Source organism: Anomalospiza imberbis, chromosome 1 (genome assembly GCF_031753505.1).
Source record: "Anomalospiza imberbis isolate Cuckoo-Finch-1a 21T00152 chromosome 1, ASM3175350v1, whole genome shotgun sequence".
Classification (NCBI taxonomy): Eukaryota; Metazoa; Chordata; class Aves; order Passeriformes; family Viduidae; genus Anomalospiza; species Anomalospiza imberbis.
The window spans coordinates 145,627,622-145,644,534 of record NC_089681.1 but is presented as its reverse complement, the minus strand read 5'-3'; the positions used below and the strand labels follow the sequence as shown (position 1 = coordinate 145,644,534).

The following is a 16,913-nucleotide window of genomic DNA, read 5'->3' as shown; positions in this document are numbered from 1 at the left end:
ACAAATTAACTGGATCGTATTTTGAAAGCATAGGTTGTGATGTTGGGTGGGTTTTTTCAATCAGCCTGCTACAAAGTAAGGCCACTGGAAAAAGGGGTAGCCAGCCTCTCATACTGCCCAAATAAAAAACGAAATAGACTTTTTTTCTTTACAGTTGTACCAAGTTTGTTAAAGCCAGCCAGTTACATAACACTTACTTAGACTTATGACCTATTTGCTCACATAAAAATCATCATATATGATGGTCATCCATTATGTGCTATAGAAACATAGTTTATTTTCTCAAGTGTTTTTATTTTTCTCTCTTAGTTTAGAACTACAGTTTAAAACAGTGGGAGGATCACCTAAAATTAACACCATAAAGGTATGCTTTGAAAGCGTGCAAAATTAAAATGGCACATTCTTGAAAAATAGCGTGCACCGAATACTTCAAAATATTAAAGAAAAATTAACCCTATCTCCATTTTCCATCTCTCCAGTATTTACATGAGGAAGTGACCAAAAAAAAAAAAAATAAAAGAAAAAATAAATAGTTGTGCTATAGGTATCCACATAAAGCCGTATTTTTTAAAGAATATCTGCGGGCACACGTGTGTAGGTGTACCCTGGGCAGCGCTGACCGGATGCCCGGCTGCGCCCGGGCCAGAGCGAGCGGGGCTTTTGTGGTTCTTTCTCCCACCCACCACCCTCCTTTTCCTTATTTTTATTTTGTAAACGGCCGCGGATTATCCAGCGAGCGTGTAACTTGAACCTCTACACCCACGTCTGGACGCGGGTCCGGGTTTTTTTTTGACCAAACGGCGTCGAATCCGCCGTGCCGAGTGTCAGCGGCGCCCAGTCCCCACGCCAAGTTTGCCGCCCGGTCCCGGCGGGTGCCCCGTCCCCGGGGAGCCCCTTCCCGCTGTCACCGCCTGCCCTCGATACAAAGAAGTTCAGCGCCAGCCGTACTCACCCCCGGCGAACTGGCCCTGCGCGACATCGCCCAGCGCCGCGGAACCGCTCGCAAATCCCCTCTGGAAAATGGAGGGGCTGGCACCGGTGCGATCCGGAGGGAAGAGAAGTTATTTACATGCCAGGGCCCGAGCCCAGCGCGGAGCGGAGACGGCGACGCTCAGCACTGCCCGCGGTCTGCCATGTTCGTGCCGCTCGCTCGGCGCTCCCCCGGCCGCTGCCCCGGGGCCTCGGGCGGCTCTACAGGGCCCCCCCCATGGCGGCGCCGCCGGGGAGCGATGCGCCACAGCCCCGATCGCCGCGGAACTTCGGCTCCGGGATCCTCCCCGAACCAGGCTGGGGCCGCCGGCGGAGGAGGGCGGAGGGGGAGGGGAGCGGGGGGAAGGGGAGGGGAAAGGGAGAAGGAAAAAAAAAAAAAAAAAAGAGGAGGGGAAAAAAAGAAAAAAAAAAAAAAAAAAAAAAAAAGGGAGCCGAGGGAGAGAAAGTAGATCCGACGCAGCCGGGCGCCGCCAATGTGCGGACCGGAGCGCTGCGGCAGGAGCGGGGCCGCCCGCGCTCGGGAGGCGGAGCGGCGGCGGCCGGAGGCGCAGCGCCCCCGCCGGAGGCTCCCCCGGGCCGGCCCCCGCCCCGCAGCCCCGCAGGGGCCCGCACGTCCCGGCGGCGAGCCCGGCGCCAAGCCGGGAAGCGAGCGCGGGGGCGCCCGGCCGCTCCCCCGGCCCTGTCCGCGGGCAGCCTCCGAGCGCGGCGGGCGGGCGGCAGCGCTCCCGCTCCCTTCCCCCCACGGCCGCACTTTTCCATTTAACAAAGCGGCGCAACCAAAAGTTACGTTTCCATAGACGCCAGCCGCTTTCCTGGCGGCCCCTCCTCGGCTGCTGGGGCTGCTCTGGGAAAACCAGGGTTTCACGCGTGAAAGATTAACGTGGGACTCCGGGGATCGCCGGTTTTATTTTTTCGGTTTTTTTTTTTTTCCCCTCTCCTTTTTCCACAGAATCACAGCACCCTTTGGGTTGGAGATCAACTACTTCAAGCCCCGGCCAAGGCAGGGTCACCTGGAGCAGGTGACACAGGAACGCGCCCAGGTGGGTTTGGAATGTCTCCAGCGAGGGGAGACTCCGTGACAGCCCTGGGCAGCCTCTGCCACTCTCAACGTAAAGAAGTTCTTGCTCATGTTGAGGTGAAATTTCTTGGTGTTTATTTTTGTGGTTTTAGTTAGTGTTTTGTGTTTTAGTTTTCTTTTTTTTTCTCTCCCCCTCTCACACCCCCCCAACGTTTTCCAGCCTGCTCTACACTCCTCCAAAACAATCTGGACTGGACAAGCTAAGAAAGCAAAGCTTGACAAATGTCCATCTACAAATGGCTCTTTCCTAATCCTCCAAATGCTCCCTGCCAATTTTGTTCTCCTACAGACACAAAAACAAATCAAGAAAACATTACGCAAGTGTCACTTCACTTGCATTGATAGATACTTGCAAACCAATGGGTCCTGCCAATTTGAGCAGTAACGCAACTACCTTTGTTCAACTTCCCTTCACGCAAAAACCCCAAAGCAGCTGTTGTGTAATGCCTTGCTTCTGTCAATCTCAAGTTTTCTTAAAATTTGTTTCAGTATCAGACATCTGCAAGACACAGGTTGACTCGTCTGCCAAACAAAGACCATGCATCCCCTCTATTTTCTCACTCATCTTAATGTTTTTTTCCTATTAAATTCTCTTCTGTCACACCAAGCTGCAGCTGGACATAGTTAATCTCTTGTGGACAAGCAAATAAATTCAGTATTGCCTTATGAGTACTGGTTAGAGAAATTCTCAATAAATGCACCTAGGAACTCAAAGATATCATTTCACCTCTAAGACTGAACAAAACAAACCCAAATTCCCACACTGATTCACAGAACGGGATCTACCTGGGTAGAGGGAGTGGACCAATGCTCCCTCTCCTTCCATTTTCAACTGAAACATGTTCTAGGTGCCCAGCCTACAGGAAAGTTTTTATCAAACCCATTCTACAAAGATGAAGATAAAATTTTAAAAAGAAAGCACTCACATGAAAAAATCTCCAGGTGTTTACTTTGAAACAAGTAACTATTGTATAAGAACCATTGTGCCATGTTAGTACAGGTACGGACACATAAATATATTTGGCTACAAGGTGCTATCAAGCTCTGGCTTATCAGCACATCTCCGTAACCACATGTATTAGCACACTCAGTCTGCTGCAATGAGAAGGTTAAATATGTTATTCTGAACCTTAGCTGAGATGGTGAATGCCAGGGGTTTATTTTGCAGTGAGGGTTGGTTGCCTTGGTCCAACCAACAAGTGGTGAATTGCAAAGCCCCTACTGAGACATTCATCACTTTGCCTATTCCCTTTCACACTCACAGTCCTTCAGGTTCAGCCAGCACAAGCCCCTGTTGGGCATCCATCTCTGCAGAGTTTAAACACTTTTCTAACCAATAATTCTCAGATCATATAAAGCAAGCTCCTCTTCAACCAAAGAAGATATCAAACAGCAGACAGAAGCTGTGTGTTTTCCAAACTGTATTAAATAAAAGGAGTGTTTAGGGTCAGTAGGTTAAGCAAGGCTGGACTACCAAGTTTCCAGGGTGTCATCTATCCCAGAACTGCCTGTTTTCATGGTACCATTCCAGGTGACCCTCCATCAATTCACATGGTTGTCTGTGCTGCTGTACCTTAAACCTGCAGATGTTTCACATGTTACACTGTTAAAAATTTAGGTTCCAACTTAGAAGGTAATGGGTCACCTGACAAGTTTAAGTACGCTAGCACAAACAAGCTGTAATTTAGTAATGGCTGGTTAAAATAATAATAATAAATGACTCTCAGTATTTTTCTCTGCTCTTCATGTGACCCAAGATCCAAGCTAACAGCTATGAAGCCATATTAGTTGACCTTGTTCTTCCCCTTCTTTGGGATGTATTTTCTCTCACATCAAAGGGTGAGACTTAGTTCTTTTTCTGTAAGAGAACATTAATTCCCATAAAAATCTTAGGAAGGAAAAAGCATCATTTTACTACAGCACAGTCAGATGTGGTCCAACACTAGTCATGTTGACTGATTACTACTTCTCCACACAAACTGCCCATGAATTGCATTCAGTAGTATTACATGTTCAGCAGCAGTTCCAGTGGAAGCTGATCCCACCCCATACCTCTTCTTCCCAGACCAAACCTGCTACAGGGTAACCCAGCAAGAAGCAGCAGGGCTGGACACTGAGAAAAGGCAAAGCAATTGTGTCTGCAGCAGCTCCCTGCCCTGATTCACACATCTCCACAAGCGTGTGTCACCATAATGGCAAGGCAGAAAGTGTTTATGCCAATGCTTCTGCCAAGAAAATGTACATGGGAAAAATGGGACCAGTCGTCTCTCCTCAGACTTCTTTTTTTTTCATAAGCAGCAGAAGTGATAGATTTAATGATTAAGATAAAAACTTATGTCTATGCATATGGTGGACTATTTTCTTCCAAGCTCAAATTGATTAACTCAAGGATGCCACACTTGAGTTAATCAAGACACACTGAGCAAAGCAGCCCTATGTTTGTGATAGGCCCTATTTACATTCCTAACTTTGAGAGAATGTTTCTTCACAGCAACCATGAGAAATTCAGAAATAAAACAAGTCACCAATTCCAATATACTCCCATCAAAATTTCAGATGGAACACATAGAGAAATAAAAGACATGGGCTTCTCAACAGAAGTATTACTTGGTTACTCTGAGTCATACATCTGAATCTGTTACTTCATTGATTTTAAAATGTAAAGACAGATATATTAAGAAGCTCAAAAATGTGTTTGTCTTTCTCAAACATTTTCCTCAACTCCTGCAGACCTACTATTTCCAAAATATTCAATGGGTTTCTAAAAATATTACAGTTGTAACAACTTGAGATTAGGCACTAAGTACTGAGCTACAAAAGGACAACAGCAGAAAAGGAAATGCAAATATTTCTCCTTAGCCTGGCAACTCTACTGAAATGTAAAGGCATTTTACCTTCTAGCGTCCCTTTATGCTTCCATGCTACATAGCAACTCAAACCACCCTCTTCTGTGAATAATTTCTCTGTAAATTCCAATTTCCATGCCAAAGGATTAAACAGAAGAAGACTGACTCCTTTTTTTACTACATTTGAAGGGGTTTGGATGTTCTTCGTTTCTAACCTGTACTACAACATTCCCTAGAGATAGACTCCACTTCTAAAAGTAAAAAATAAAATTTAAAAAAGGTTCCAAAGCAGTCCCAAATAGTTTATTTCCTCACCCCTGCTTTCTCTTCTTGTGAGCATGAACCAGATCGTATCTAGACCCAAAGACAGGTTGGCAGCATGTCACACAGCCAAGAAACATGTTTTGTGTATTAACTGCGTACCCACATTAACATACTGTGATAAATTCGATTTAAAGCCATTACATCTAAGATGCCATATCTAGCAAGCTTGCTTTTAGAATCAGAATTCGAATAGCAATGTAAGACAGATAACTGAAATAGCTTTCTATAAAGAAAGCATCACATTCTGTCTCTTCTCATGGTTTTGACTGGCAAGGTTTGGCAAATATAGCTTCCAACCCCACTGCCATGGGCAGGGACACCTTCCACTAGACCAGGTTTCTCCAAGCCCCATCCAGAGTGGCCAGGAACACTTCCAGGGATGGGGTAACCAGTCAAACCGTTCCAGTGCCTCACCACCCTCACAGCAAAGAATTTGTTCCTAACATCTAATCTAAAATCTAAACCTGCCCTCTGAGAGTTTGAAGCCATTCCCCCTTGTCCTATCACTAGAGTTCCTGATGAAAATTTTATCACAAAAAAAAAAAAAAAAAAAAAAAAAAAAAAAAAAAAAAAAAAAAAAGAGAGATGAGCAAATAAATACAGAGAGGACTAAAAAGCAATATAGATTAAAACCCCCAAGTTCAAAAGAAGATACAATATGAGAAGAAGCAGACAACAAAAATACCTGAACACTCCCAGGCCATCAGAAAATGACTCATTGCTAGTGACATGCATTGTTAGCTGCTAGCACAGGCAGGACAAAACTGTTCTCAACAGTGCATGATGGAAATCCAAGGAGAATATAAATTCTGACGTATTTGCTTTAACATAATCAAAATAGCCCTACCCTTTTCTAGCAGATAGACTTTTAAATGTACTTTGTAAAAAGAAAATCTGGAATGCCAGGTGACACCATTTCTGAAAAAAAAATCCCAATATGTAACGAAGTAATAATTTATTTAGTATATGTGGAATCACACAGATTAACAGATAAAGCAAGTATCAGGTGACAAAGGAAATAAGAAACATGGCCAATGAAACAAGGAGACTGAGTAAACTATTTTCTTTCCATAAACAATACAGGAAAACATCATCTAGGAAATAAAAGTTATTACACATCATTCACTGTGTAAAGCAATGTGTACCACAGAAATAATGGACATCACCATCAGAAGGGATGCTCATGGACTAGGATCACACTCAGGTTGAAAAAGACCTCAAAGGTCAGCCAGTCCAACCTCCTCCTCAAAGCAGGTCAGAGTCAGTTTCCAAAATGGTTTAAAAATATTTTGAAGTTCAATTTGTTGTTTACATAGCTGTGTAATTACACACAGTGCTGAAATCCAATGGGGGGGACCCTATTTGAAACAACTTATGCCAAGTACAGACAACAGAGATCAGGGCATAAAGGTGATGCTCAGACAACCTAACTCACACCTAAACACCTTTGTTTAGTATTTCCTATTAGATTGCCCCTGCCCAGACCCCAGTCTATCTGAATTGCATTTCAGAGATAACTACTTCATTCTTCTGACTAAGCATAAGGACCTCTGCAGAATTTAAAAATACCTCCTCCTTTCATTAGTAAGCTCCTTTAGAATAGTAAAATAAAAATAATTATTCCTTTCAAGTTTTGAAAGAAAACAATTCAGACAGGAACGAGACCATCACAATGCTCCTAAAAAAGAAACCTAGGTGGCATGACTACAGGAGCTAGAATGCAGCCCCTGCCCTGTCCCCAAGGCCCATTACTAATAGCTGTTATGGAATATGCTCCCAGACCACATGATGTGGTCACATCCATGCAGATATAAATTCCCCAGGTTCAGTTCAGGATACACACTAGGGGACAAAAAGAAAAAAAAAAAAAGAGAGAGAGAGAGGAAAAACCAGAAATATTTAACAATTTAACTGTTATAGTCTTTAGATAAAAGGCAGCTAACAAATGTCTATCACAATACTTTTCCAAATTCTAGCCACATGAGGAAAACAGTGCATCTGAGATGTGGAATAGCTGAGAGACCAAGCTTCAACTCAAGTTTAAACATGTCCAAGACATCTATGACTTCACTTTTTCTAAGTGTGAGCATGTTAACAAAGAATAGGCAAGAAAATCTCATTGATCTAAAAAAGCCTTTAAAATAACATGACCAAGTTAACAATGTAAAAACTGGTTATTTTTTCCTATCAAGACAGTCCAAAGCAAGTAAAATGAAAAGAGACACATGAATAAAAAAAAAAAGTAAGCTGAAAATATTCTTAAACAAATATTTATTTACATTATCAGTAATTTAAAACCCCCACTGACAGCATCTGGTTAACAAGCCTTGAGATCAAGATTTTCTGCTTGTCCATAAAGTAGGTTCACAACCAACAGTACTTTCTCTGTTCTGCTCTACCAATGCATCCCTGTCTGAGAAGACCACATAGAGAGCACATGAAATGTGAGTTTACCAAGCTTTTATATTTATTCTTTACCAACTAATACATTTGAAATGAATATATTTCCAAGCCGTTCACAGCGTACCACAAGACAAAGAATACTCTCCCTGTCTTTTAAAGAAAGAGACAACAGCATAGCCAGACATGAACCAGCCCTTAGTGCTACATGAAAGAGATCAGAGATTATTTCTTTATATAATTTTGCTTACAGATCATTTATTTCTTGAGTTAGCCTCCCATTTCTGGGCCCAGTTCCCTCCTAAAGGGTTTCTGGAAGACACAGGCAGAAATATAAATTAGAATTCCTGCCAAATTTGTTTTGCACTTTCCTTTGTATAAATCTCTACCATCAGGATGTCTGATGCAAGGTTAATTACTCAAAACATGAACCAGGAAACACTGTGTAGCACTGAAAGCCAGTATTTCCCAGAGCCTCGTGGCTTGTACATCCCATCTCCTCTGCTCCCTCTAGAGCAATTCTGCAGTGAGCTGTTCCTCCTAAACTCGCATCCCTATGGGTTAGAGAACATTAACTGTGGCACACTGTTTGCCCAGGAGGCTGAATGTGAAACTGATGAGAATTCTATCAGTTTGATTGAATTCCTCCTTGAAAGAACGCCAAGAACAAAACAAATCCTGTTACGGTTACACCAGTAGGTTAAACGTAGTCGGTGGCGCTGGCCTTGAGGCCGACAAGCACCGGACAGCTTCCATCCACACTATCTAATTCCCAAACTCCCACACAAAGCAGCCCCACGCAAACTATGCTGGGAACAGCGTGGGGACCACACGAAACCTTGGGCCAGCCCTGAGAACCGTTTTGGCAGAGTGGTCAGAACTGGATGAGCAACCACTGGAACCGCGTGACAGCGGAGACAACACTGGGGACAACGGTGTCCAGCAACTCCAAACATTCCCTGCTGGGTTTCTCACAAGAAGCCGAGTGCTTCGTGTGCCAGAACACTATTGCTGGCTACAGCAATGCCCCTCATCCATACAAAACACTAGCATAGCCACAAATTAGCCCCTATTAGAAATGGAAAAATGTAAGGAAATTGAAATGATCAGTTCTTTTTATTTCCAAATTTCCTTTTCCAAGCTTTTCTTCACAATGAAAAGCATCTGGCCCATTTCTAAGTTCTAGTCTCATCCAGATGAGTGGGCCACGGTAAGGAAAAAAAAATAGTCACTTGCTTTTATTACAAGGAAAAAAAACAGAGAAGAAAAAAAGCTGGAGGTGAAACAAACACATAAGCAACGGAGAATGGGAACCAGGGAAAAAGGAACTGGGAAGGCTGGGAGAGAAAAATCTGAGGAAGCTGCTCAGTCTTTGGAATCAGCTAGCAGAAGTTTTCAGAGCACGTATCTCAGAGGGTAAGACGAGGCCTTCATCATCCATACGTCTAATAGAAAACCAAAATATCAGAACAAACAGCCCAACATGTTTGTGAAAACGCTGAGGACAACTGTTTCACAAAGTTGAGGGTGCCAGAAGAGCAGTTACTTCACACTTCACTCTATTAGGGCAGGCTCCATTTTAAACATCTCAATGTGTACAGTGATTTGGCTGGAAGTGGTAACGAGAAGCACTCGCTGTGCCAAGGAAGGGGGAAAGCGAGAGCAGTAGAGAGGGAGAGCAAGTTTTTATCTTCAATTAACTGAAAGAAGAAAAGCAAATTTCAACAAACTCTTTGAACTTGTTGCTAGAATCTCTTGAGACTACAATTTAAAGGAGGACTGGCAGTTATTGTACTGGAATGTGCACAATGGCAAAGTATTCCAAAGCAGGGGAGAGATTGGAAATGTATATGAACAATACAGGCTACATAAAAGCAGCCTGTAATAAGGGTCTGAAACTAGAAAGAATCATATTAGGAATGGAAACAAGGGCATTTTAATGAATATAAAGGAACAGCATAAACTGTCAGGGATAAAAATCAGAAGAGATAAAAGCACAGCATGCAGTATTACCACTGTGCAGTATAAAAGGCAAACAAAGTTTCAGAAATATTTTAGAAGCAAGAAGTAAAACACAAAAGTCTGTACAAATAGTGTTTAGAAAGAACAAACGGATAACAAAACAGACTCAAATGCCATTTTCTGTATTTTAGCCTTCAAAAAACACATTTATTGTAGCTAATACTAGACACTGATTTTGTTGCTAGACTAAATAATCAGAGAAATTCAAGTCAGCAGGACTGGAAGAATTTCACACAATGCTTAAGAAACAGAGAGAAGTAATCTCTAAACCATGAGCAATCATCTTCCCTAATGCAGTCCTGGTAAAAATGCCCTAAGAGAGGCTGGCAGCAATGAGCTACAGCACCCAGAGGGTTTTTATTTTCAAATTCTTTTCAATCCATGTGGATGAACATTGCAAGAAAGTCCCTTCCTCCAGAACCTGCATGAGGACATTGACACACATAGGAGAGTTACATACAACACATGGCAGAGGCAGGGGCTACAAATATTTCTGATTACAAGATCTTATCAAAAAACATTCTGATAAATTGAGAAGTGGTCATATCAACTAAGAGAAATTTAATAAAGACTAGAAATATTTTGGAGGATAAATCAGTTAAATCAATATTATGTTGCTAAAGAGGTTAAGCTTGCTCAGTGCAGAACAAAGGAGACAATCACCTGAAAAATTTTGTGTAAAAATTGTTCTCCATTTCAGCTGTGGAGTCTTAGCTGTGAGTAATACAAGACAAAACCGGCTTAATCAGCAGTAAAGAATATTTATTTTATACTACACAAAATTAGTTACTGAAACCAATAGCCTAGAGATAGAGGGGAACTGCATTCACTAAATACTTCAAAAACAAGTCAGAGAACCATTTGCCAGAAATGGAACACATACACGACACACAGAAGGATGAGCAATACCACCCTGAAGTCTTTTTTGGCCATACAGTTCCATTTATCTCTGCTGATACAGGAAAACTAAATATTCCTTTTATTTAAAATAATTTCATTGTGCTTTTGAACTTCACACTTCAAGAAAAAGAACCCTGAATAATTCACATTCTGGGTTTATGAAATGGCTTACTAATACACTCTCAAATTTTAAGACAGAATTACTCCTCTCTTTATTAGTAACAATATGGAGCCATCCTGTCCTGTTCTCTTGAGCCCTAAGAACACTGCAGCCAGTCTTCACTGCCAGACAGACAGCAGGGTAAGACACCATTATTGGAACATGCAGGTTCCATGAACACTGGGATGTTCCAGAGGTCATTCTGGATTAGCTACAGCTTCCAGACTCACATCATAAAGAGCCATCTCAGATGTCAGCAAATGTTTAGTGGCAGACACTGCACATTTGGACCACATATTCACTACCAACAATCCCCTTTATCTTAGTGTGCCATACAAGTGACTCAACTGTACATGCTCCAAGGAATATAAATATATAATAGGCAAAGTAAAAAACTGGTGATTTTTTGTAAAGCTGATTTTTTTTTCCCCTGAGAGCCTCATTGAAACTAGTTTTGGCAAGCCTTTATTTTCAGTAATAATGCAGTAGAAGAAAAAAAGTCCTCTTTTTCCCTCCCCCTACCCAATGCCAAAAGTCTGGGCGGAAACATCCTAGTTTGATAGTGCTTCCAGCAGTTTCTTCAGGGAAAGTAATTAGAATGTTGATAAATACAGCACTGAAAATGAGTAATTATAAATTTATATTGGAATGGCTGGCAGAAGGATTGGGTGCACATGTGATTTAGCAAAAATACTTCCCCAAAAAATGTGAAAGGCAAAAATATTCTGAAAGAAGCAAGATCTCATTTGATTTTATTATAATGCCTATATATTGATATACTTGTAGGAAGGAGCTTCCAGGATACCAGAAATTATTGTTAACATAAAATATTTTACTTACATTGTTACTTGAGGGTGCTTTAAATCCTCAGTTTAAGAATGATTCCCAGGATCAAAGTGGGAAATGAAATTCGTATTTAATCAATGCCAATGTCCGAGGCAAGGAAGAGGAGAACAACTCCTCTACCTACATGCTGTGAAGAACCCACTCAACATCACCATTTCTTTTTGAACAACCAATGAACCAGCCTGAAAAAACCTCCAACTCCTGCATTTACTCCTGTATTGGAAAGCTCAAAGGAGTCAGCCTGAAAACCAAAATCCCCCAAATTTCAGAGAGCCAAGGCTGCACCTTCGCAGAGAGCGCTGCAGGCTGGCGGTGCTGCCAAGAGCCGCAGCTCTGCCTCCCTCCAGCAGCCTGGCCCTTGCTCTGGCCTCCTCCTCCTCCCTCGTGCTATCACAAACACATTTCTTTGCCAGGTTAGTCCTACCCCAGCTCAGTTTCCCAGCCCAGCTCACCACAAGTGCCTGGGTCAGCACAGGGGAGAGAACAAACAGCTGGCAGCAGAGGGAGGGCAGCGCTGCTGCTCCTTTTCGCTGCCAAAACCAGCTTGAGATTTATGGTGTTTGGGGAAAATAACCACCTGATGCACACTCACAGCCTATGTTTCTTTAAGTAATAAATATTCTAGGTTTTAAGGGTTTTCCTACTTTATCTTACTTGCTTTCAAAAGCACCAGTGCTGTCAGAAGAACTTATTCAGCGTAGTTCTTGAAACAAGTGCCCAAAGTTATTTTGACTAACAGAGGAATGGCATGAACAGCACTGTCCAGTGCCATCCTTCCAGTGGGGGGGGGGGAAAGGAAAAAAAACAGAACAAAAATGCAGAATTCAGTACAGGTTATGAAAAGTACAAGTTACAAGCAAAAAAGTAGTAAAATCTTGTTTCTCTGTATTCATCCGAAGTAGATGAACCATACAGATTGTATGAACTGGTGATCAAATATATTAAACATAGGAGAAAATCTTTCAGTATTTCCTGGAATTGTCAGTCACCTAATTATTTAGCAATTAATAACATTTTAGTGTACCTGTGACAGCATTTCTTGAAAAGTTAATTTAACAGCAATTCATGTATAACAACACTGTGCAAGGGGGTGATCCTTAGATGTGGATAAGGAAATTCTGTTTTCCCTGGTAATACATAACCCTGCTACCCCTCCAGTATTGCTGTGGTGCAAGGAGTTAAAAACAACTCCAGCCTGAGAAAGGCAGACTTCACCTATTCTCAGCAAGCCAACTGCCTTGGAAAACCATCTCTGAGCTGAAATGATGACAAAGAATAGAAATGTCCATTTCCAATTACTTATCTTATGAAAGAACAATGACAAGAAGTTAGTAGGAGTTAACATACTAACAAGAAAAAAAAAATCCACAAGCAAAGCCAAGAAAATGGAACTGTTTTTATTGTTTTAAGCTGGGAAAAGTCTCCAGTGTCACTGCACACGGGATGAAGAGATGTCTGGTGTGTAGATGGCTCAGAGTAGCAACCAAGAAACTGGGCAAGACATTCCTTGTGACCAGTATGTTGAGATTTCAAACAGCCATCCCAATTGATCTGTCTGACAGCTCTTGGAAGTCCTCTCCTGACAAGTGCTACAGAAGTTCAATGGATCATTAAATACAAACACAGAGAAAATAACAACTGAAATGTCCAAAAAAAAAAGTCTTGACGAGTCCTTCACAGCAAGTCTGTTTCAAATCGTGGAAACTGTGCATCTATTTCCAGCATTCAGCTTAGCTTCACTCACCCTTAAGACACAAGTAAAGACTCTACATAAATCAGCATTTTAACAATTTTGTGGCAAAACCATTCTATAAACCCTATCCATCACACAAGCACTTATCACTGAAAAGCTGAAGATTAATACAGATATCATTCACCTCCTGAGCACTGTGAGCCAGGCTCCTGGGCAAAAAATACATAAAGCAGCTGGGGAATTGCTTGGTAATTCAAATACGGTGGAGGAAGTCACAGAACATGGGCTGCTGAAGAAAATGGCACAAAGCTCAGCCCTGTTCTGCAAAGAGCCAACTTCAATCCTCACACCTCATCTCCTCCTCACTCTGTGTTCCACTATGTGCCTTCTGGCTTTTGGCCAAGCAGTTTGATACACGTGGCTTGCTCAGGCCAGTGTTTGCTTTAATACATTAACCCTTCGCCGTGCAATAGTGGTACAAAGCTTGTCCATCAAAAAACCTCTGTCTTGCCAGGTAGGGATGACCTCCCCTGACTGTGATCTTGTTTAGGAACATTTTTGTTCTACAACACAACATACATCTTACATTTGCAAATGTTAAATTTTGAATTGAGAAAAGGGCAGGCAAGTAAAGACACAAGTATCACACAGAAGGTGTGTGATGAACTAAAGAAACACAGCTGAGCTATAAAGCTCCATCCAACACTTTAAGGGTCTTTTGAAATGAGAGTAGGTATCTTTAAATATTGGCCTAACCTAATGCAAATGCAACTAAAGTGATGATAAAAAATCTCAAATAATCATTTCCTGGCAAAAACACTTATGCTTAAGGGTCCTCAAAACTATCTGCACATGTGAAATCGATGGCCTTTGAACACCTTCTGCAGCTTACATTGGCCAAAGTAATGAAAAACTACTATGGAAATAAAAACGTGGGTAATTAAAATGGGTCATTAAAAAAGACATAGAAAATGTTCTCTACAATTTTGAGAGCATTATTATATACTGCTTTAAACTAAACACATTTGCAAAAATAACTTGTAACATACATCAAGATCTGATGGATGCTGAAAATAATGTTTAAAGTGAGCTTAGACACTGATCTATAAAGGGTCACAATCAATGAGGCTTCTGCTACTAAATTTTGCTAAGAAGCTGCATCTGTTTGTCCTGCTTATAACCAGCAGAGATTAAGAAAGCTCTGCTACTTAAATTGATGACAAAAATGTTTACTGCACCTGTACAATAATATTCTGATACATTTTCATGAACAACCAGCTGTTTGTACACAGTTAAAACAGAACTCTTCCTCTACAACTTCTTTTCAACCACATTCCTATCCTTCAGTTCCCTACTCTGGAACTTGAAGTATAATCCAAGCAAGTGTTAAGTTCCCAAGATTTCAGGCCATACAGAGAGGTGGCACCTAATTTCCATTTTTCCTCTACAATCCCAGCAAGAGTTCTTTTAACTGTGCATCTGAAAGCTTCTTTCTTCTCCATCATGTCCCACCTTTAGTAATGCAACTTTATTATCTTTTTTTCAACTTTTATAAATTCAGTCTTTCTACCTTTTAAGGCAGAAAGGCAATACTACAAAAATGTTTTCTTCATTCACTGCTTTGATTACAATTCTCTGTATTCTTCCTGACGCACCATAGCATGAGCAACCTCCTTGCTCTAAATTTCAAGGCTCTGCATGGCCTGTTCTTGCTCCACCTCTTAAATTTGAGTTGCTGCACTGTAGAGATATCCCCTTGTCAAAGCGTAAGGACGAAAACAGGAGTGTTGGCCTGGCAGCTCAGGCAGGAAACCAGCTTTCCGTGAAAATCCTCAGGGTGACAATGCTACCCTGCTTTAAACATATCCCCCAAGTTGGATGCCTGTGAATCACTCCCTGATGCTGAGACAGCCAGGCTACTTGAACTTCTGCATGTTCTTCAGCTCACAGCATTCTCACAGCTCCCTTGGGCTTTCCCAATACATTTCTTACACTGACATGCTGTCTTATCTTTACATTTAAATTAAGAAATTGTTTGTGCAGGAACAACCTTTGCTTATGCATTTGTACTGCGTGTAGTGTAATGGTGCCCTGGCCTCTAGGCACAATTACGATATAAATAATAAAAATGAACTGTTCACCTAAAATTAACTCTCCTGACAGTGCTACATGAAGCTAGATCCTTCAAACAATGATAAAAGGCTGTTCTAGCACCGCATTCTACCATCTGTACCTCTCTCCAGGTACTGATGGCACCGATTCCCAGTTCTTCACCTACAGGAAGCCTCCACTGTTCCCTGTACTTATCTGTGTCCATAGCACCACTGGAGTTTTTACTGATAACCAGGCAAAATGCAGAATGAGATGTGGGCAAGCACTGTCCTACTGAAGGACCCTCTGCTCCCTTAACATAAGCCTACTTCTGGGAAGAGCTGAGAATCCCTGGCATCTCACAGGAGCAGACTCAAGGCAGTTTTCCATCTGTCTGCTTAAACTCATCAAATTTGCTTAAAAACATGGCCTTCAAAGAAGGTAAAGTACCAACCTAAAGCACTCTCCAATATGGCACTGCTGTTTAATGGAGGCATCCAGAGCTGAGGAATTATTCTACTCTGGTTTTGCCAGTTTAATGCAGGGCTCTTCATTTTATCATTACTTAGACTGCACTTAGACTGAACATTCAGTGGAACATTTCCTATAATGGGATAAAGCAGTTGAACAATTTGACTGGCTAATAGTGATTTAGACATGTGATTACAGTACAGAAAATGGTCTGACATATGCTCTTTTATCTGGTTTACATGAGGCACATTAATCCAACTGGAAAGCACAGAAGTGAAAAGGAAGACAAGACCAAGCATTCTGAAGGAAAAAAATAGAAAATAGTTTTAGTTGTCTCATTTCTGTATTTGCTAGGCTAGTTGTAATCTGTATTTTGTAAATATGAAAATTTACTAAATAAAACCATTTTCTTCCCAAAATGGATGCAACTACAAGCCACCAGTCTACACCTATGCTGTGCACATTAGAAATAACAATTTTTTTTACAAAACTCTAATTTCAAAAGCATTTATGACTTCAGAAGTGTAATGCCTTTACCAAAAGTAGAGGATTTGCAGAAAGATGCAGCAGGACAGGGAGCAAGCACCACGTCAGACAGGAACAATCAGTGTGAACAAAAAGAGTATTGATTCATTTTAATTTTTGTCTCAGCTAATTTAATTTCCCACTTTTACACAAATCCTTATAATCATGTCAGCATAAGTTCATATTTTACAGGAATATTTTATTTCTTCCTAAACCTAGCCAACAACATTCCCATGATACCAAAAACCTATCTGAAGGCAAGGAATTACCTCTTTAACACACACTTTTTTTCCTCAAGAGTGCATACACCTCAAACTGGCCTAACAAGATATTTCAATTTTCACACGTAACACTATTTAGGTTTTTTGTGCAGACTGGTACATTTCAGTTGCATTTGCATTTTTCTTCAAAAATATTTCCTTCAAAATAACACATTTAAAGGTTTCCTATGTAAGGTCTGGATATCGTAAGTAACAATAAAATAAAAGTATTTTAAACTAAGCATAAAGGAGATGAACGCAAGAACTTCACCACGTGTACGTATGCCAACCACTTTCAATGACCGCT

General features: G+C 41.3%; 1 protein-coding gene and 1 long non-coding RNA gene across 14 annotated transcripts in view; one reads left to right on the top strand and one right to left on the bottom strand.

Moving 5' to 3' along the window:
* Positions 1-16,913, bottom strand: part of KMT2C (lysine methyltransferase 2C) — a 191,397-nt gene that overhangs the window by 171,993 nt on the left and 2,491 nt on the right. Inside the window, exon 1 of one of the 13 annotated variants that reach the window (XM_068174855.1) lies at positions 953-1,329. The exons of the other annotated variants lie outside the window; for them this stretch is intronic. The gene's annotated coding sequence lies outside the window, so the exon portion shown is untranslated. Of the gene's footprint in view, positions 1-952; positions 1,330-16,913 lie in introns of those variants that run through there. 13 annotated transcript variants of the gene reach the window in all.
* Positions 1,654-5,202, top strand: LOC137463540 (uncharacterized). Its single transcript, XR_010993936.1, has 2 exons — positions 1,654-2,030; positions 2,229-5,202. It is a non-coding gene; the product is annotated as an uncharacterized lncRNA (long non-coding RNA).